Below are 19719 nucleotides of genomic sequence, written 5' to 3' on the forward strand. Positions count from 1 at the left end.
GGTGCCCCGGGGAAGAGGCGCTGGCTATCCACTCTATCTATTCCTCTTATTATCTTGTACACCTCTGTCATGTCTCCTCTCATCCTCCTTCTCTCCAAAGAGTAAAGCCCTAGCTCCCTTAACCTTAATATAATCTTATAAATTATAGTACCAGATGTCTTGGTGGGGGGAAGCTATAATTCAAATTTAAGTCACACCCTTCTTCAGTATGCTTTAGTATAGTCACTTGCTAGGATTTCCTCCATATTTCTTTCCAAAGATCTTTTTAATCTCTCTTCTACCTTTTTTTTGTTGTTCTGTAGACCTCTCCCAGACCTTGGGACTTTTAGCTTTTTCAATCTGGGCAGCTTCTTTCTTTGGTCTGAAGCAATTTACAGTCATTCAACTTGTTAACCGATGTTGTTTAATTACATAAATAGAGCTCTTGGTGAAGATTCGTTAATACCTGTTATTGTATTGGTTATGTACTTAGGCATGTTCCCAATATTTGTGTGTAATTTAACCCTCCCAAAAAAAAACCAATAAGGAATTAAACAATCATGAAGTCAATGATTTTATGCCTCATCTGATAAAGACAGAGCAGGGAGGCTATACCAAAACTGTTCAAAGTACTATTCGGGCAAGTGCTTAAATAGTGCACGCAGTTCCAGTCACCACACCACGGGAAGGATGTGATAGCATTAGTGAAGGGGCAGAGTAGAAGGTTCAGGAGCTTGAAGACTCGTATGGCCAGATTTGGGAACAGCTTCTTTCCAACCGTGATAAGACTGCTGAACGGATCCTGACCCGGATCTGGGCCGTACCCGCCAAATATCCGGACATGCCTCTTGGTTTTTTTGCACTACCTTACTTTCCATTTTTCTATTTTCTATTTATGATTTATAATTTAAAGTTTTAATATTTACTAATTTTTACTATTTTAAATATTTTTAATATTTAATATTTGTAATCCAGGGAGTGTGAAGTGCAGAATCAAATATCGCTGTGATGATTGTACGTTCTAGTACCAATTGTTTGGCGACAATAAAGTATAAAGTATAAGAATCAATGAGAAGATCGCACCAACAGAGCGGACAACCAGTGTGCAAGACAACAAACTGTGTAGATATAAAAGGATAGAAAACTAAATAATAATAATAAATAAGCAATAAATAGCAAGAACATGAAATGAAGAGTTCTTGAAAGTGAGTCCATAGGTTGTGGGAACAGTTCAGTGATGGAATAAGTGAATTTGAGTGAAGTTATCTCCTTTAGTTCAAGAGCCTGATGGTTGAGGGGTAATAACTGTTCCTGAACCTGGTGGTGTGAGTCCTGAGGCTCCTGTACCTTCTTCCTGATGGCAGCAGCGAGAAAAGAGCATGGCCTGGGTGGTGGGGTTCCCTGATGATGGACGCTGCTGTTCTGAGACTATCTCGATGTGTTCAAGGGCACTGGTATTTCCATAACAGGCTCTGATGCAGCTAGTCAATATACTCTTCACTACACATTGATAGAAGTTTGTCAAAGTTTTAGATGTCATGCCAAAGCTTCACAAACCTCTAAAGAAGTAGAGGTACTGCTGTGCTTTCTTTGTGATTGCTCTTATTTGCTGGGCCCAGGTCAGGTTCTCTTAACCGAGGAATTTAAAAGTCGCTGACCTTCTCCACCTCTGATTCCCTGATGAGACTGACTCATGGACCTCTGGTTTCCTCCTCCTTAAGTCAATAATTAGCTCCTTGGTCTTGTTGACATTGAGTAAGAGGTTGTCGTTGTAGCACTACTCAGCCAGAGTTTCAATCTCCGTCCTATATACTGATTTGTCACCAAATCTGAATTTGCCCTATGACAGTGGTGTCATTAGCAACTTAAATATGGCATTGGAGCCGTGCTTAGCCACATAGTCATAAGCACAGTGTGAGTAGAGCAGGGGTCTAAGCACACAGCCTTGTGGTGCACCTGTGCTGATGGTGATTGTGAAGGAGATGTTGCTGCCAGTCTGAACTGACTGGGGTCTGCAAGTGAGGAAATCAAGGATCCAATTGCACAAGGAGGTATTGAGTCCTAAGTCTTGAAGTTATTGCTTAGTTCTGAGGGGATGATATATTGAATGCCAAGCTGTAGTCGATAAAGAGCACCCTGATCTTTGCTGTCCAGATGTTCCAGGATTGAGTGAAGAGCCAATGAAATGGCAAATGCTGTGGATTTGTTACGCTGGTAGGCAAATTGCAGTGGATCCAAGTAGTTTCTCAAGCAGGAGTTGATATGTTTTATCATCAATCTTTGATTACTCTTTAGCACTGTGCAAGTGCTACTGGACAATTGAAGCAAGTCACTACATTCTTCTTAGCCACCGGTACAATTGAAACCTGCTGGAAGCAGATGCGTATCTCAGACTGCTGAAGTGAGAGGTTAAGGATCTCAGCCAGTTGATCAGCACAGGTCTCTAACTTTACAGGAATGTCAGTTACTCTCATGATTGGAAAATGTTTCTAATTTAGTTGATTTGAAGCAAGTAGCTAGTAGGCAGTGGATGAGGTGCAAAGGGTAAGTGGGTTGCTTAGTACAGAAAGTGAGTCATAAAAAGGAAAAGCAAGAAAGGACGAATGAAAAGTCTGTGATGAAGAATCGTTCACCCTTAATTCTCTCTGGGTCTGGCAGGATTGTCCAAAGTTCTATTTCTTTCTACTTTTGCATCATCTACAAGATCTGCAGCAGCGACTCATTATTTCTATAGGGCCATGATAAATATTAAGTATATCAATAAACAAGTATGTTAGCAGTTATTCAATAAGAGGGCATTGCTCTGGTATTGCAGAAAACAATTAATGTTAGTTCAGATTTATTGTTTAATTAATAATAAATTTGCAAACTTCTTGGAGGCGGATCTAAGCTTCAAACAATAGAACAGGAAGCTGACAAAGAGAGAGACACATTTGCCGGTTGGGTTAGATGGTCAGATTCGTATTTATCACATGTACATCAAAACATACACTCAGTGGCCACCTTATTATATACACCGTTACACCTGTTTGTTATTGCAAATAGCTGATCAGCCAATCATGTGGTAGTAACTCAATGCATACAGACATTGGTCAGGAGGTTCAGTTGTTGTTCAGACCAAAGAGGAGGGAGGAGAAGATGGCGGCGCGATGCAGCGCGTGCGGCCGTTCCGAATGATATCAATATGTGTTAACTAGGGGCTGTGCACAATCCGGATTTGATGGAGACAGCCGTGAGAAGCACGGAGGAACATCTGGAGAAACTTCTGAAATGCCCGCTTCGCTGCCGCTGCTACTGTGCGATCGAGAATCTCTGGAGGGGAAGGCCCCAAATCCTCGGCTTTGCCTATTGCCTGTTGCCGGGGCCAGGGTCGAAGCGCTCGGCAGAGATGGTGCTCGGTGTCGGAGAGCTGGTCAGAGGCTCGGAGTTTTCGGACGGACTCAGAGTTGGACTGTGGTCGGATGCTTCCAGAATGCTGCATCGGCAAGTTTGCGGCGCTGGAGGTTCACCGTCTGTGTGAGATGATGGGACTTTTGAGAGACTTTGAGACTTCTACCGTGCCGATGGTCTGTTCTTATCAAATTACGGTATTGCTTTGCACTGTTGTAACTATATGTTATAATTATGTGGTTTTTGTCAATTTTTCAGTCCGTTTGTCATGTGTTTCTGTGATATCATTCTGGAAAAACATTGTATTATTTCTTAATGCATGCATTACTAAATGACAATAAAAGAGGACTGCGTGTCCTCATAATCTAATCTAAACCAATATCAGAAAGGGAAAGAAATATGATCAAAGTGACTTTTACTGTGGAATGATTGTGGGTGTCAGATGGGGTAGTTTTGAGTATCTCAGAAATTGCTGATCTCCTAGGATTTTCATGCACAAAAATCTCTAGAGTTTACTGAGAACGGTGCATAAAACAAAAGAAAACATCTAGCAAGTGGCAGTTCTGTGGGCAAAAAAATGCCTTGTTAATGAGAGAAGTCAGGGGAGAATGGCCAGATTGGTTCAAAAGGACAGAAAAGGCAACAGTAGCTCAAATAACCACACATTGCCACACGTGCAGAAGAGCATCTCTGGATACGTAACATGTTGAACCTTGCAGGATGGGCTATAGCAATGACAGTTGTTCGTCCATCGTTGTCATCGATGAAGACCTCAACACCATTGATGGTGTCGAGACTAGCACATGATTTGGATTTAAGTGAGGGAGAGATGCACAGCCTCACTCTCTCTTCCCAATTCCCATCTGGATCCAGTGGCAAGACAGAGTCCAGACGACTGGAGATGGGACTAGGCGCAGTGGATGACCAGGATGTCTTCTGTGTCTTGTCCTGCTCTACATGTTCCACGACGCTTGCAGAAACCGCCTTCTTGACCGTTGGACCTTCCATTGGTCTCGTCCGCTCAATCCGCCAGAGTCTATCTTCACATGCTGGGATAGACATCTCCCTATCTCACCGAGGGTTTGAGGCCCGTCAGCTACCCTCACCTGGTTAAGCCAGCTTGTCGAAGCTGTTGCCCGGGGTGTGGCCGCTGTTGCATGCAAACAGCTACGGGGAGCAATAGAATACACTTAGTGCAACACACATCAAAGTTGCTGGTGAACGCAGCAGTCCAGGCAGCATCTCCAGGAAGAGGTACAGTCGATGTTTCAGGCCGAGACCCTTTGTCAGGAATAACTGAAAGAAGAGCTAGTAAGAGATTTGAAAGTGGGAGGGGGAGGGGGAAATCCGAAATGATAGAAGACAGGAGGGGGAGGGATGGAGCCAAGAGCTGGACAGTTGATTGGCAAAAGGGGATATGAGAGGATCATGGGACGGGAGGCCTAGGGAGAAAGAAAAGGGGGAGGGGGGAAAAACCCAGAGGATGGGCAAGGGGTATAGTGAGAGGGACAGAGGAGAAAAAGGAGAGAGAGAAAAAGAATGTGTGTATATAAATAAATAAATAACGGATGGGGTACGAGGAGGAGGTGCGGCATTAGCGGAAGTTTGAGAAGTCAATGTTCATGCCATCAGGTTGGAGGCTACCCAGACGGAATATAAGGTGTTGTTCCTCCAGCCTGAGTGTGGCTTCATCTTTACAGTAGAGGAGGCCGTGGATAGACATGTCAGAATGGGAATGGGATGTGGAATTAAAATGTATGGCCACTGGGAGATCCTGCTTTCTCTGGCGGACAGAGCGTAGGTGTTCTGCGTCAGGTCTCGCCAATATATAGAAGGCCACATCGGGAACTCGCCAATATATAGAAGGCGGCAACTTTTATGTGTGTTTCACCAGCAACTTTTATGTGTGTTGCTTGAAATTCCAGCATCTGCAGATTTCCTCGTGTTTGTGTTTTTGAACACACTTAGTGGCTACTTTATTAGGTAAGGGAGGTACAATGAAATCTACATGCTTGAGTTAGCAACCAACACACCCAAGTATGTTTTGGGGAGGCAGCCTGCAAGTGTTACCACACATTACATCGCCTGCCCACAATGTTCAACAACACAACACAGCGCAAGCAACAGAAGAAAAAGATAGCTCAGACAGCCTAGTAACCTGGTCCAAGCTTACAAGTTTCCAAAGAGATTTTTTTTCCTAAAAGCATGAAGGGCAACTCAGAAGGCAGAATTGAAAAGCTAAAAGAGAAGAAAAAACAGGATTCCAGAAATCTTAAGTTGAAAAGCAGAATTTGGCGGGGATACTCACAATATCAGGCACATCTCTGGAGGGAGAAACAAAGTTGACGTTTTGGGTTGATGACTATTCATCAGCTTCAGTTCTATCGTCAGAACTATTACTGTTTTACTAACCCCAGGCATTTCGATTGAATTCCCATGGCAGGGATATTGAAAACAAGAAGGTAGAGGTTTGAAGTGAGGGGAATGAGCTTTAAAGAGGGACGGAGGAGAACATTTTGTTTACAAGTCGGCAGAGAGTGGTTGATGTCTGTAACATGTTGCCAGAGGCGGTGGTGGAATCTGATACAGTTACTATGTTTAAGAGGCATTTAAACAGACACTTAAATAAATAAAACTTTAGTAGTTTATGATACTAGTCAAGGCAAATGGCGTGAGAGTAGATAGGCAAAAAAGGCAGCATGATCGTAGAGAGCTCAAGGGCCCTGTACGACTACAGGGCTCCAATTGGTCAGAATAGTTACTTCCAAGACCATTGAAAAGTCGGGTGACAGGATGTCTATTTTCAAAGTAGAGAACCACTTCATTGTAACTTTCCCCAACGTGAACAGAGTAACAAAACCCGTGAATGCACCAAATTCATCCCCTTCTGTGTGTTGAAGTGATTTCAGGCTGGGCAATAGAGGTCCTTAGACCATTTTTACAAAAAGCAGCACAGCTAGCCTTTTGGAGATTGAGGAAAATGTTCTTTGATACTGAGCAGTAAGTAGATTTATTTAAGCTTTCTGAGTGCGGGGGCTGGTGAGGTATTGAATGGTATTTAACTGCAAAAATAACAGATTTACACCTAACTTTACAAAAGGAGAAAATGTGTGTAGTCAAGGGCATCCCCTACATCTCCTGAAAGATAAATCCTATGTTATAGTAGTCACGTTTCTTTCACTAGTTCGAACATCTGCACTGCTGCAAGCTATGCCTTTGAGAGGTATGGGTTCACCCATACAGCAGTGGACGGGAGAGCAGAGTGGGGGCTGAGGGAGGGGACCACAGGTGGGTTCTGATGTGGACTGAACGGTGAAAAGTGCAGCAAGTTAGGGGAAATGTTTACCGGTTTTGTGCAACTTTCGATGTAGTGAAAGTATAACAGTCACACAAATGCAAAAGGATCAAATCTGATCTAATCAAAGCTTGAGGAAAGCCAGCAGAGTAATGTGGCCACATCAATCATCCTCGGCACACCACTTCAAACAGATTCAGAGCTTACACTCAAGGCGTCACGGTTAAAGAAGCCTTCACACATTTGCAAAATGAATGTTCGAGCGGCATATAATAAACGCCCGCTGAATGCATTGCCTATTCAAAGCACGCAAGCATCTCTAAATGTTAAATACACGCAACAATTTGGATGCAATACCCGGAACAAAAACAATTCGAAGATCATTTAAAGCTAGTGTATCCGTTGATAAAAATCAGCCCGATGTTGGAGGCGGGGCTGTGCACATGACTGGGCTCACAGCAAGCAGAGGATTACAGCAACTACAACTTATAGTGAGAAAAAAAAGATCTATCTAAAGGGTGGAGGAGAGAAAACCTGAGATGTAAACTGTAGCAGCTTCCTCCAATAAAAGCAGGGTAATTTCTCCAGAATAAAAATGGAATATGGTAGGTTGCTAGATGCAGACTGTGGGCATGTAAAACTACCAACAGTCATTCACAGTAGTGTGGTTCCCAGAGATAAACAGCTGGGGAATTATCCATTGATCTTTCCATTCTGACTAGGAATAGTCACTGAACACAGTATGTTTGGAAACGGAACAGGATTGAGATTTTAAGCACTGTTTCCAAGATTACCACAGCGAGCCAATAAGATGGGACTGCCATTCCATTGGGACACCAAACATCATTTTTTTCCCAATACATTTGCTGAATTATCAGAATGGCTTCCATTCATGTCTGCAGTAGTTCCCACTTCTAAACCATCTGTGTGTGGTTCCACTACCTCAAGGCATGGTTTCTTGGATGCCTTTTTAGTTGTCTCAATCCTGAGCATCGTACTTCAGTAACGATGTCAAGGGATGGTAGTAACTGACACTGGGGTCCATGGTAATGTGGAAACTTGATAAATTACAATAGTTCCCTTCAGAGAAAAGCTTAGGGAAAAAGGGAGGTGGCACACAAGAATTACAACCGGAAGCAGATCAGCCATGATCACATTGAAGATAGGGTAGCCTTGAGGGGCTGAATGGCCTATTCCTACTCTTATTTTCTGACGTGTTCAAAATCAGGAAAGGTTTTGATCGTTAATAAGGAGAATCAGAGTGATTAGGGTTAGGATGCTGATAGAAATTTACAAAATTAATAGAGGCATAGATAATTTTTTTATCCTTATGGTCAAAAAGTCAAATGATACTGGGCATGCATTAAAAATCAGAGGGAGTGGCATGATGTCTCAGGTGTGCCAAGGATGGTACAGGAGGCACATCCAATAGACGCATCTAAGAGGCTCTTAGATAGGCATGTAAATCAATTTGGCACCACATCATGGGCCGAAGAACTTGTTTCTGTGCTGCACTGTTCAATGTTCGAATCTGCTTCCAGTGAAAAGATGTTCAGTAACCACAAGGCAAAGATTCAAAGGAACTTGCTTCAAACAGGAGGAAAACTACCTCCCCCACCCCACCCCACGAAGTTTGCTGAGTTTCAATGAACTGAAATCGAAGAAGAAGAAAGCCCTTAACTCCGAGAGGAGTCATTGGGATGCCGTCATGACTGCGTTTTTTTTTAAAGCAGGCTTTCTTATTTTTATGAAGCTGAGTTGCTAGCTCGACACTCAACCCAGCACGGATGGAAAGCGTGCAAGGGAGCTGGCTGGATTTGAACTCAGGAGCCTTCACTCCGAAGTACGGCACTGATGTCACTAGGCCAACTGCCGGCATGAACTGAAATACATTACCCAAAAACGTTGATTAAATTGATTCAGCAGTAACTTTTACAAAAGGTGATCTATTTATAATTGATCTATATTTGTAAATACTGTAGATTAATTAGAAACAATATCAGGGACACATATAATGGGAATGTGAGTGTGGATAATGACAAAATTACAAAGATCATGCTTGGGCAGTAGGACAAATGATTTTCTCTGCTGCATTATCTTTGCCACACCAGCTCCAACACCACCCACCTTGGTCTCTTCTACCCGGTTTCAGCATCTTTCTCAGAACTCCTCCATCCTACTACAACTTCATTCAGTCGAGATGTGATCTAGAACACAGTGTCCCTGCAACACTGTCCACGCTCCCTCTCGATTGCAGCAATGCCTCTACACTTGGAAACTCCGCACCCCCTCACCAATACTACTTCGGTTACAAAAAGCTCCCTCAAAAAGGGTGAAAGGTGTGGAGTGGAACTTAGTTTGGGAGAGAAGCATGGAAGAAATTTAGCACAATTTGGTAATACCATATGAATAACAGATTAAGCATCCAAGTCAGCATACTGCAACTTAACATAGCTAGCAGCTTTATATAATTGTTGTTCTGATCTAATCAGAGATTTTCTGAGCTTACTGTAGACTAATGTAGGCTGAAACCGAGCCGACAGGTATTATGCACCATCTGTATTGTAATCATTTGAATCTGTAGTTCCTAATATTTGGGTTTTCTAAATTGAATTGGTTTACTCAAATTCTAATGCTGTTATGTCCTTCTCTATTTTTATAAATTAAGCCCCAAGTACAAGTTCTAATTTCACAACTTACTAATTTCAATGACATTAAGCTAAAAGTACAGACATATTAACCATTCTGCCCCTTTTCTTGGCCTTGACCAACATTAAGGCGGCCACATTTTGGAAATGAAGTGTTCCTTCTTCAGAACTGCTATGCAAAATTGCCACTTAGTATACTAACAAACTTGTTAGTATCATGACCATAGCCATTACAACTTCATTCTTGACAGTATTCTGTGAAAATGATTAGATTTCAGTCGGAATAGTCTGAACCACTGCTCTTAACTGGGAGGGCTGGAATAGACAGAGGGTCCCCCAAGGGCAAATGACAGCTCACAAACCACACTAAACTCTTTGCATAGTTGAAACATAGTTGTCAGAAGTTCAAATAAGCAACACCCTGTAACTTTGGCCATTGTAGTGCCACATGCGTGTTTTGTATTTTTGGACAAGTAGACATTATTGAACCCAACATTTGCCAAGATAGAAGACCATAAGGTGAAAAGATATAGGAGCAGAAATGGGCCATATGGCCCATCAAGACTGCTCCACCACTTCATCAAGGCTGATCCAATTTTCCTCTCAGCCCGAATCACCTGCCTTCGCCCCGTATCCCTTCATGCCTTGACCAATCAAGAATCTATCAACCTTTGCCTTAAATATACATAATGACTTGGCCTCCACAGCTGCCTGTGGCAACGAATTCCACAGATTCACCACTCCTTACCTAAAGAAATTCCTCTTATTCTCTGTTCTAAAAGGACTCCCCTCTATTCTGAGGCTGTCCCCTCTGGTTTTAGAGACCCACACCATAGGAAACATCCTCTCCACATCCACTCTATCAAGGCCTTTCACCATTCGATAGGTTTCATTGAGATCACCCTTCATTTTTCTGAATTCTAGTGAACACAGACCAGAGCCATCAAACACTCTTCATGTGATAAACCATTCAATCTGGAATCATTTTCATGGACCTCCTTTGAACCCTCTCCACATCCTTTCTCAGATAAGAGGCCCAAAACTGCTCACAATACTCCAAGTGAGGTCTCACCAGTGCTTTATCAAGTCTCAACATTACATCCTTGCATTTACATTCTAATCCTCTTGAAATGAATGCTCACATTGCATTTGCCTTCCTCACCACAGGGTCAACCCTTCTAGTTCTTCCACCAAAGTGCAAGACCATACACTTCTCAACCCTGTGCTGAGAGAAAATGCTGGCAACACTCAGCAGGTCAGGGCAAGTGAAATGTTTCATGTCTCAGACCCTTCAGCAGAAGAGGGTCAGGACCATTCTGACAAAGCATCTCAGATTTGCAGTGTTAACTGTTTCACTCTGCACAGCTCTGCCTGACCAGCTGAAGGCTTCCAGCTTTTACCGATTATTGCATATTTCCAGCACTAAACGCTCAGAGTAGAGAAGGTGCATTTCTTTTGGCACTGAGAAGCTCGGATCTATGTGTGTTGAGTAACAAAGAAGCCCAGTGTAAATGTACACACACTATACATCCACAAAAAGGAATCTTGTGCCTCACTCTTGACAAGATCCACTAGAGTAGAAACAAGTTATGCTGTGACAAGGAAGAGGGGAACTGAGATAATGGGGGGCATACCAGGGGAGAGGTAAAAGAGAAAAGGGGACGAGAACCCCATCATCAGAGATCCTCACCACCCAGGTCGTGCTCTTTACTCACTGCTGTCATCAGGTAGAAGGTACAAGAGCCATAAGACCATAAGATATAGAAGCAGAAGTAGGCCATTCAGCCAGTCGAGTCTGCTCCGCCATTCAATCATGGGCTGATCTAATTCTTCCAGTTATCCCCACTCCCCTGCTTTCACCCCATACCCTTTTGATGCCCTGGCTAATCATGAACCTATCTATCCCTGCCTTAAATACACCCAATGACTTGGCCTCCACAGCTGCTTGTGGCAACATATTCCACAGATTTACCACCTTCTAACTAAAGTAATTTCTCCGCATCTCAGTTCTAAAAAGACGTCCTTCAATCCTGAAGTCGTGCCCTCTTGTCCTAGAATCCCGTACCATGGGAAATAACTTTGCCATATCTAATCTGTTCAGGCCTTTTAACATTCTGAACGTTTCTATGAGATCCCCCCTCATTCTCTTGAACTCTAGAGAATACAGCCCAAGAGCTGCCAGACGTTCTTCATACAGTAACCCTTTCATTCCTGGAATCCTTCTCACAAATCTTCTCTGAACCCTCTCCAGTGTCAGTATATCCTTTCTAAAATAAGGAGCCCTAAACTGCACACAATACTCCAAGTGTGGTCTCGTGAGTGCCTTATAGAGCCTCAATATCACATCCCTCCTCTTATGTTCTATACCTCTAGAAATGAATGCCAACATTGCATTCACCTTCTTCACAACTGACTCAACCTGAAGGTTAACCTTTAGGGTACCTTGCACAAAGACTCCCAAGTCCCTTTGCATCTCTACATTTTGAATTCTCTCCCCATCTAAATAATAGTCTGCCTGTTTATTTCTTCCACCAAAGTGCATGACCATACATTTTCCAACATTAATGCCTCATCGTTAATGCCTCCGCAATCTCTCCAGCTACTTCCTTCAGAACCTGAGGGTGCAATCCATCAGGTCCAGGAGATTTATCCGCCCTCCTGAGCACCTTCTCAGTCGTAATTTTCACTGCACAAACTTCCCTGACACTCTTGAATGTCCAGTATACTGCAGACGTCCTGTGAAGATTGATGCAAAATACGCATTCAGTTCCTCTGCCATCTCTGCATCTCTCATTACAATATCTCCAGCGTCATTTTGTACTGCTCCTATATCTACCATCAACTCTCTTTTACCCTTTGTATACTTAAAAAATCTTTAAGTATCTTCTTTGATATTAGTCACCAGCTTCCTCTCATAATTCATCTTTTCCTTCCAAATTACCTTCTTAGTTTTCTTCTGCAAGTTTTTGAAAGCTCCCCAATTCTCTATCTTCCCACTAGCTCTGGCTTCCTTGAATGCCCTCTCTTTTGTTTTTACTTCGGCTCTGACTTCACTTGTCAGCCACGGTAGAGTCCTTCTTCCCTTAGACATATTCCAAATAAGAAAAAATTTTCAGTCTTGCACTTCCCTCATTTTTCGCAGGAACTCCAGCTATTGCTGCTCTGCTGTCTTTCCTGCAAACGTCCCTTTCCAGTCAACTTTGGCCAGTTCCCCTCTCACGTCATTGTAATTCTCTTTATTCCACAATACCGACACATTGGATTTTATTTTTTCCCTCTCAAATTTCAAGGTAAACGCGATCATATTGTGATCACTGTTCCCAAAAGGTTCTTTAATCTTAAGCTCTCTTATCACCTCCGGATCATTGCACAACACCCAATCCTACACAGCTGATCCCCTAGTGGACTCAACAACAAACTGTTCTAAAAAGCCATCCCTTAGACATTCTACAAATTCCTTCTTGAAGTCCAGTACTGACCTGGATTTCCCAATACACTTTCATGTTAAAATCCCCAATGATAGATAGATAGATAGATAAATAGATATACTTTATTGATACCGAGGGAAATTGGGTTTCGTTACAGCAGCACCAACCAAGAATAGAGCATAAATATAGCAATACAAAAACCACAAACAATCAAACAACAATATGCAAACTATGCCAGATGGAAATAAGTCCAGGACCAGCCTATTGGCTCAGGGCGTCTGACCCTCCACGGGAGAAGCTGCAAAGTTCGATGGCCACAGGCTGGAACAACCTCCCGTGCCGCTCAGTGTTGTATCTCGGTGGAATATGGCCGCAGTCCAACAGCAAAAAGTTCAATATCCGGTCTACAAACACGTTCCTCGATCATAATATAACCAGGATTGCACTATCGGTTGTTAACCAGAACAGTGAGCACCGAACTCCTTTACGCTTACCACTCTCAGTGGACTTCCGGTCAGCCCGAACGGTCTGGAAGCCCTCCATGGAAAAGTTTTGATTGGGTATGTCCTCATGCAGCCCCGTTTCAGTAAAACATATAACAATGCACTCCCGAAATGTTCTCTGACTCCTGGCTAGCGCCGTCAACTCGATTATCATGATATTGGCTTTCTGACATGCTTTTTATATCTCTCTAGCCCCAGGACTAGCACCACCAGGTTCAATAACAGTTACTACCCCTCAACATCAGACTCCTGAACAAAAGGTGATAACTACACTCACCCATTGAGATGTTCCTGCAATCAATGATCTCACTTTATGGACTCTTTATCTTGTTATTTTATGCCCTTGTTATTTATTGGTATTTATTTATATTTGCATTTGGACAATTTGTTGTCTTCCATGCTCTTGATCTTCTATTGATCCTATTATAGTTACTATTCTATATACTTGCTAAGTGTTCCCACAGGAAAATGATCTCAGGGTTGTATGTGGTGACGTTTATGTACTCTGATAATAAATTGAACTTTGAAGGACAAGGAAGTGAAGACAAGGGCTAAGATGTAATGGTGATAAAGAATTAGCTATAAGATAGAAACTGTTTAGATTTTTTACCCTATAAATTTTGGAAAAGTAGACTATTAACAATAGAGGTGCTTTTGTAAAAGTTAAGTGTGTGTCTAATCTTTTGAACCACTGAATATTCTTGTTCGTCTACCAAAGGCCGGTAGATTTCGCCACTCCAGCTTACTTTATTAAAATTTATCTTGTAATGTATATTATTTTGAACATTACTATTTTTCCTTTTTTTTTTAAAAAAAAAAGCTAGATTTGTTATTGTTACAAGCTCCTCTCTGAAATCACAATAACTGCCTGATCTAACTATTCATCTCAAGAAGTGCCCAAGCATCTGAATCTTGCTTGATCCACTCCATTCTCCATGTAGACATGCACGTTATTGAACAATGAATACACTGCAACAAAAGGCCAGGTGGATTATACTTAACCTGCTGAATATTTCCAGCATTTTCTGTTTTACTTCAGCAATATAACAGCATCTTTAATAATTGACTATGAAAACAGATAAGGCTGGAAAAACTCAGCAGGTCAGGCAGCACCCATGGAAAAAGAAACAGCCAATGTTTCAGCTGAGTTTCTCCCCAATAGCTGCAATTTTTTTTGAAAAACTTCTTGATTTATTGTTCTCTCTGTACAGTCACCATATTCAACACACTAGAGTCAGAGGTTACAAGTACCAGGAAAATTGATCAGGTTGATTTCTAAGGAGGACTTCAAACTACATAGAGGTGAAGGGCATGGATGCACTGAAGTATTTTAAGGAAAATAGAATATGTGGTTGCATTAATAGGACCAATTAAAATGGGGGAGGGGAGAGGGAAAGAGGGGAGGGGGAGATTTGTGTGTATGTTTGGTCAGGTGTAATTGAAAAAGACAATTGTACCCTGTAAAAGAGAGATGGGAAGACGGCACAGCTTAGAGAGGGGCTCCGCAATACCCACAGGCAACATTTATTACACTCTTTGCAGACTTTCACTCGCCAAACCTTTCCAAGTTTACTGTTTCCAGATGACTTGTCTACACTCTTTAAAACCCCATATTTCACATTCTGGTTTTCTTTGCTCCCTTTTGTACTACCTTGATGGATTGACCTGCCTGGACAACATGCCAACAAAACCTTATCACTCTATCTTGGTACTAATCAGAACAGTACAGCAGAGAAACAGGTCATTTAGCTCACAAGGTCAGTGCTGACCATGATGCCAATTTAAACTAATCCCATCTACCTACACATGGTCCATACCTCTCTATTCCCTGCCTGGTTATGTCTATCTAAACGCCTCTGGTTCCACCACCTCTCCTGGAAGTGTATTCTGTCAGGTAAAGTTAGAGGTGGTGGCATTTGCTTCATGATTAACTCATTGTGGTGCACAGACATGTGCATTCTGTCTCAGTCCTGCTCCCCCGACCTGGAACGTCTGGCAGTCAAGTGCTGGCCATTCTATCCACCGAGGCAGTGCTCCGTCATCATCCTGGTAAGAGTGTACATTCCTCCTCTGGCCAACGTCAGGAGGAGCTGAGCACGGTGATCAACAGTCATCAGACAGCACCCTGATGCCTTCCTGATCATTGCAGGGGACATCAACCAGGCCAGCATGAAGTCTCTGATCAACTACCAACACATCATCTGCTGAACCAGAGGATCGAACACACTTGACCACTGTTACATCACCATCAAGAATGCTTACCGTTCCATCCCAATTCAATTCACTGTCTGATCACCTGGCTGCACTTCTACTCCTGGCATACAGTCAGCGACTGAGGAGCACTGACAGGACCACTTTGAACAGCTGCACCGGATAACATTCAGGGGTTCATCTTCACATTGAATGAATATGCAACAGTTGTCACCGACTTCATTAAGACCTGTGAGATAAATGCGTGCTTTCGAGGATATACCCAAAACGGAAGTCGTGGATCAACTGTGAGATTTGTAGTCTGCTGAGAGCTAGATTTGCAGATTCAAGACTGGTGATCCAGAACTCTCCAAGAAATCCAAGTACGACGTACAGAAGGCCATTTTAAGAATGAAAAAGCAATTCCAAGTTATCTTACAGTCAGAGCTGGTTGTACGTCAGCTACAGCAGAATTTGCAGGCTATTACTCTCTAAAAGGCAAAAGCTATCATAAATGAATGCGAACAACAGGAGTTCTGCAGATGCTGGAAATTCAAGCAACACACATCAAAGTTGCTGGTGAACGCAGCAGGCCAGGCAGCATCTCTAGGAAGAGGTACAGTCGGCGTTTCAGGCCGAGACCCTTCGTCAGGACTAACTGAAAGAAGAGTTAGTAAGAGATAGTAAGATGAGATGCTGCCTGGCCTGCTGCGTTCACCAGCAACTTTGATAAATGAATGCGATACTTCACTCCTGATGGAGCTAAACACCTTTTATGCATGCTTTGAAAGGGAGAATACAACTGTATCCATGCCATTACTTGCAACATCTGGCAATCCTGTGGTATCTGTCTCAGAGCCCAACATCAGAACATCTTTCAAGAGTGTGAACTCTCACAAGGTGCCAGGCCACAATGGTGTATCTGTCAGGGCACTGAAAACCTACGCCAACCAACTAGAGGGAGTATTTAAGGATATCTTCAACATCTCACTGCAGCAGTCAGAAATTCCTACCAGCTTTAAAACAGTATCAATCATTCCAGTGCCCAAGATGAGCAGCATAAGCTGCCTCAACGACTACTGCCCAGTTGCACTCACATCTACTGTGATGAATTAACTTCTACTTGTACAAAGAACTGGACCTGTTGCAATTTGCCTACTGCCACAATAGGTCTATAGCGGAAGCGATCTCACTGGCTCTCCACTCAGCCTTGAACCAGCTGGACAAGAGCTATACCCACATCAGGCTGCTTGTTGATTTTAGGTAAGCATTCAAGCTCAAGTTTAATTGCCATTCAACTGTACACGAATACCCATGAATACAGCCAAACAAAATAGCGTTACTCTGGGGCTAAGTTGCAAAACACAGTACCCACAGTCACACACAGCACAAGGCACACGTAGTACATAGGATAGGAAGCCTATACAAGATATCAGTACAATACAGTTACACAAAAAATACATATAGTCCAAGAATGTTGCAGCAGTCTGTAATCAAACTTAATACAGCTCATCTTCTGCCAAGCAACATTAGGGGGCAGCACCGACTCCTGCTTGCATGCCACGCCACACCCCTTTCATCCATTATCAGCCTCCCCACCATCAAGGCTGTTGTGTATTTAATATTTCAGTAATATTGTAAATATATTGTTCGTTTAAGCATATGTAAAAGTACATAAATGGCATATGTCATTACACCGCCACATCATAAATACGCATCTTCCTTGAAGTAAAAAATGAAGTTACACTCTTACTCCCGGCTCCATGTTTTCCTTTCCATTGGTTTTTGTTTTTGAGTTACAAAGCATTACAGTGGCAACGAGGAAATTTGAATGACTCCAAGATGACTACCTACCTTTTGAAGTGCAGCGAGATGTTCAAGTTTAAACAAAAGTGCAGCAAGACAGTAGAGTTTTAAAAAAAATGCAGAAAGCAGAAGGATTCACAGGATCATAATTTTTTTAAAAGGCAGAAATGGCTGGCTATATCAGAAAGATAGACATGTTTGATTACACAAAAGATAACTGACTGCTCTTTACAGAACGAATTGAGTAGTATTTTGAAGCAAATGAAATGTCCAATGAGAAGCAAGTGCCAATTTTGCTGAATGCATTGGGTTTGTGTATTTTGATGTTTGACTGCTCCGACCAAACCAGCCAAAATGAGCTTTAAGATCATAAGACAAAGGAGCAGAATTAGGCCAGTCAGTCCATCGAGCCTGTTTAGCAGATATTGTGAAAGTAATGCAGAACCAAAATAATTGTTGATTGCAAAATGCTTTAGGTTTCATAAGTGGAATCAAAAGGATTCCATTTCAACATATGTGGCTGAATTGAAGAGGTTGTCTGAGTATTGCCAGTTTGGTAATGGGCTTAATGATGTACCGTGAGTTCGTTTAGTTTGTGGAATCTTACAAGAAAGCATTCAAAAATGGCTCTTAACTGAAGCACAACTCACATTTAAAAAAGCAGCTGAAAATGCTGTATCAATGCAAACAGCAGATAGAGATGCAATTGAGTTGCAGACAGGAATAAAAGAAAATGAAGAAAATTGCAACATCTAGATGGAGGCAAATCTGGCAGAATAAATTTTGTTACTGTTCTGGCAGAGGCTCACATATACCAGATAAATACAGATTTAAAGCTGAAACTTGAAGGAAATGCAACAAAATAGGACACAAATAGCATGCTAGGCAGACAAAAAAAAAACAGACTGCACAGAGAAGAGAAAAAGATGAAGTCAGGTTGCAGTTTCAAAAGGAGCACTAATCTGCATGCTGTTGATGAAAAATCTGATAATGATGCGAGTGACACAGGACTGTGTAGCCTTGAGATTTACAATGTGAAAACTAACAAGAGACAAGCAAACACCAGGAAATCTGCAGATGCTGGAATTTCAAGTGTGACGAAAAACCAAGTTATCAGAAGATTGATGCTAATGACAGAGATAAGTGAGACAATGGAGAAACATTCAAAATGTTAATGAGAGAGGAGAGAGGGATAACGGAAAGAGACACCAGTCCGAAAATTTACAGACCAATTGCTTTGAACCTGAACTGTTTGAAGTTTGATGGACAGGCGATACCCCAGCAGGGGGATAAAAAGAACAGGTTCGCTAAGGCAAGACAGACACCACGAGATCACGAGACCCTGGAAGAGTGGTGTGCCCCCACAAGTTGGTGGGAGTTTGGAGGTCTGGTCGCGGGAACCGACCATAGACGCTCAGGGTGAAAAGGTACGATCGGCGGGAACCTGGTGTGTGTGTCCGCCCTTGCCTGGGTGCCAGGTTCACCGTGGAAGAACGGTCATATCCGGAACGGAGGGGTCACAGTCAGTGACCACAGAAGACATCAAAAGGGTTCGCCCAAAAGCTAACTGCGAAGAACAAAGGTCTGTCTGAATCAGATTTGCATATCATCCTCTCTCTCTCTCCCCCCAACGGCACAACAGCGATTACTGCGAACTGTCCTAAGCTGAACTGAACTCTGCGTCACTTGAGACTGATCATTTTACCCCTAGACTGCGATAGAGCTTGTTTGATTCCTATTACCCTAGTTCTGTGTACATGTGTGTTTTATCATTGCTAACCTGTTGCATTTATATCCTTACGATTAGAGTACTGTGTTACTTATTTCTTTAATAAAACTTTCTTAGTTCCAGTAATCCAGACTCCAACTAAGTGGTCCATTTCTGCTGGTTTGGCAACCCAGTTACGGGGTACGTAACACAAGCAACACACATAAAAGTTGCTGGTGAACGCAGCAGGCCAGGCAGCATCTCTAGGAAGAGGTACAGTTAACGTTTCGGGCCGAGACCCTTCGTCAGAACTAACTGAAAGAAGAGCTAGTAAGAGACAAGCAATATGGCTTACACTAGAAGTGAATGGCAAAGTAATTAAAATGGAGTTAGACACTGACTCAACTGTTTGTCATTCCACAAAATGAGTTTGAACGGCATTTCAAAGATAATGAACTGAAGGCTGCAGATATCCAACTAAGAACTTATACTGGAGAAAAGACAACTCCTATGGGAATGATATACATAACAGTGAAATATAACCAACAAGCCACATTGGGCTTGAATGTGGTAAAAACATTGTGGGAGTGTGATTGACTGAAACAACTATGACTTGATAGTAAATCCATCCACCATTTGCATGCCACATCCTCTGTAAATTAAGAAAAGTACTGGATGGTGCCACGGCAGTGTTCAAGGATGCCATTGAAAAGCTCAAACATATCAATGGTAAAATAGTTTAAAACGAAAGTACAAAACCCAACTTTTTGCA

The 19719-nt window shown here is 42.4% G+C and overlaps 1 protein-coding gene across 2 annotated transcripts in view; it reads right to left on the reverse strand.

Moving 5' to 3' along the window:
• Nucleotides 1-19719, reverse strand: part of l3mbtl2 (L3MBTL histone methyl-lysine binding protein 2) — a 169989-nt gene that overhangs the window by 15097 nt on the left and 135173 nt on the right. The gene's annotated exons all lie outside the window — the stretch shown is intronic.

This window comes from Mobula hypostoma, chromosome 11 (assembly GCF_963921235.1).
Source record: "Mobula hypostoma chromosome 11, sMobHyp1.1, whole genome shotgun sequence".
Taxonomy (NCBI): domain Eukaryota; kingdom Metazoa; phylum Chordata; class Chondrichthyes; order Myliobatiformes; family Myliobatidae; genus Mobula; species Mobula hypostoma.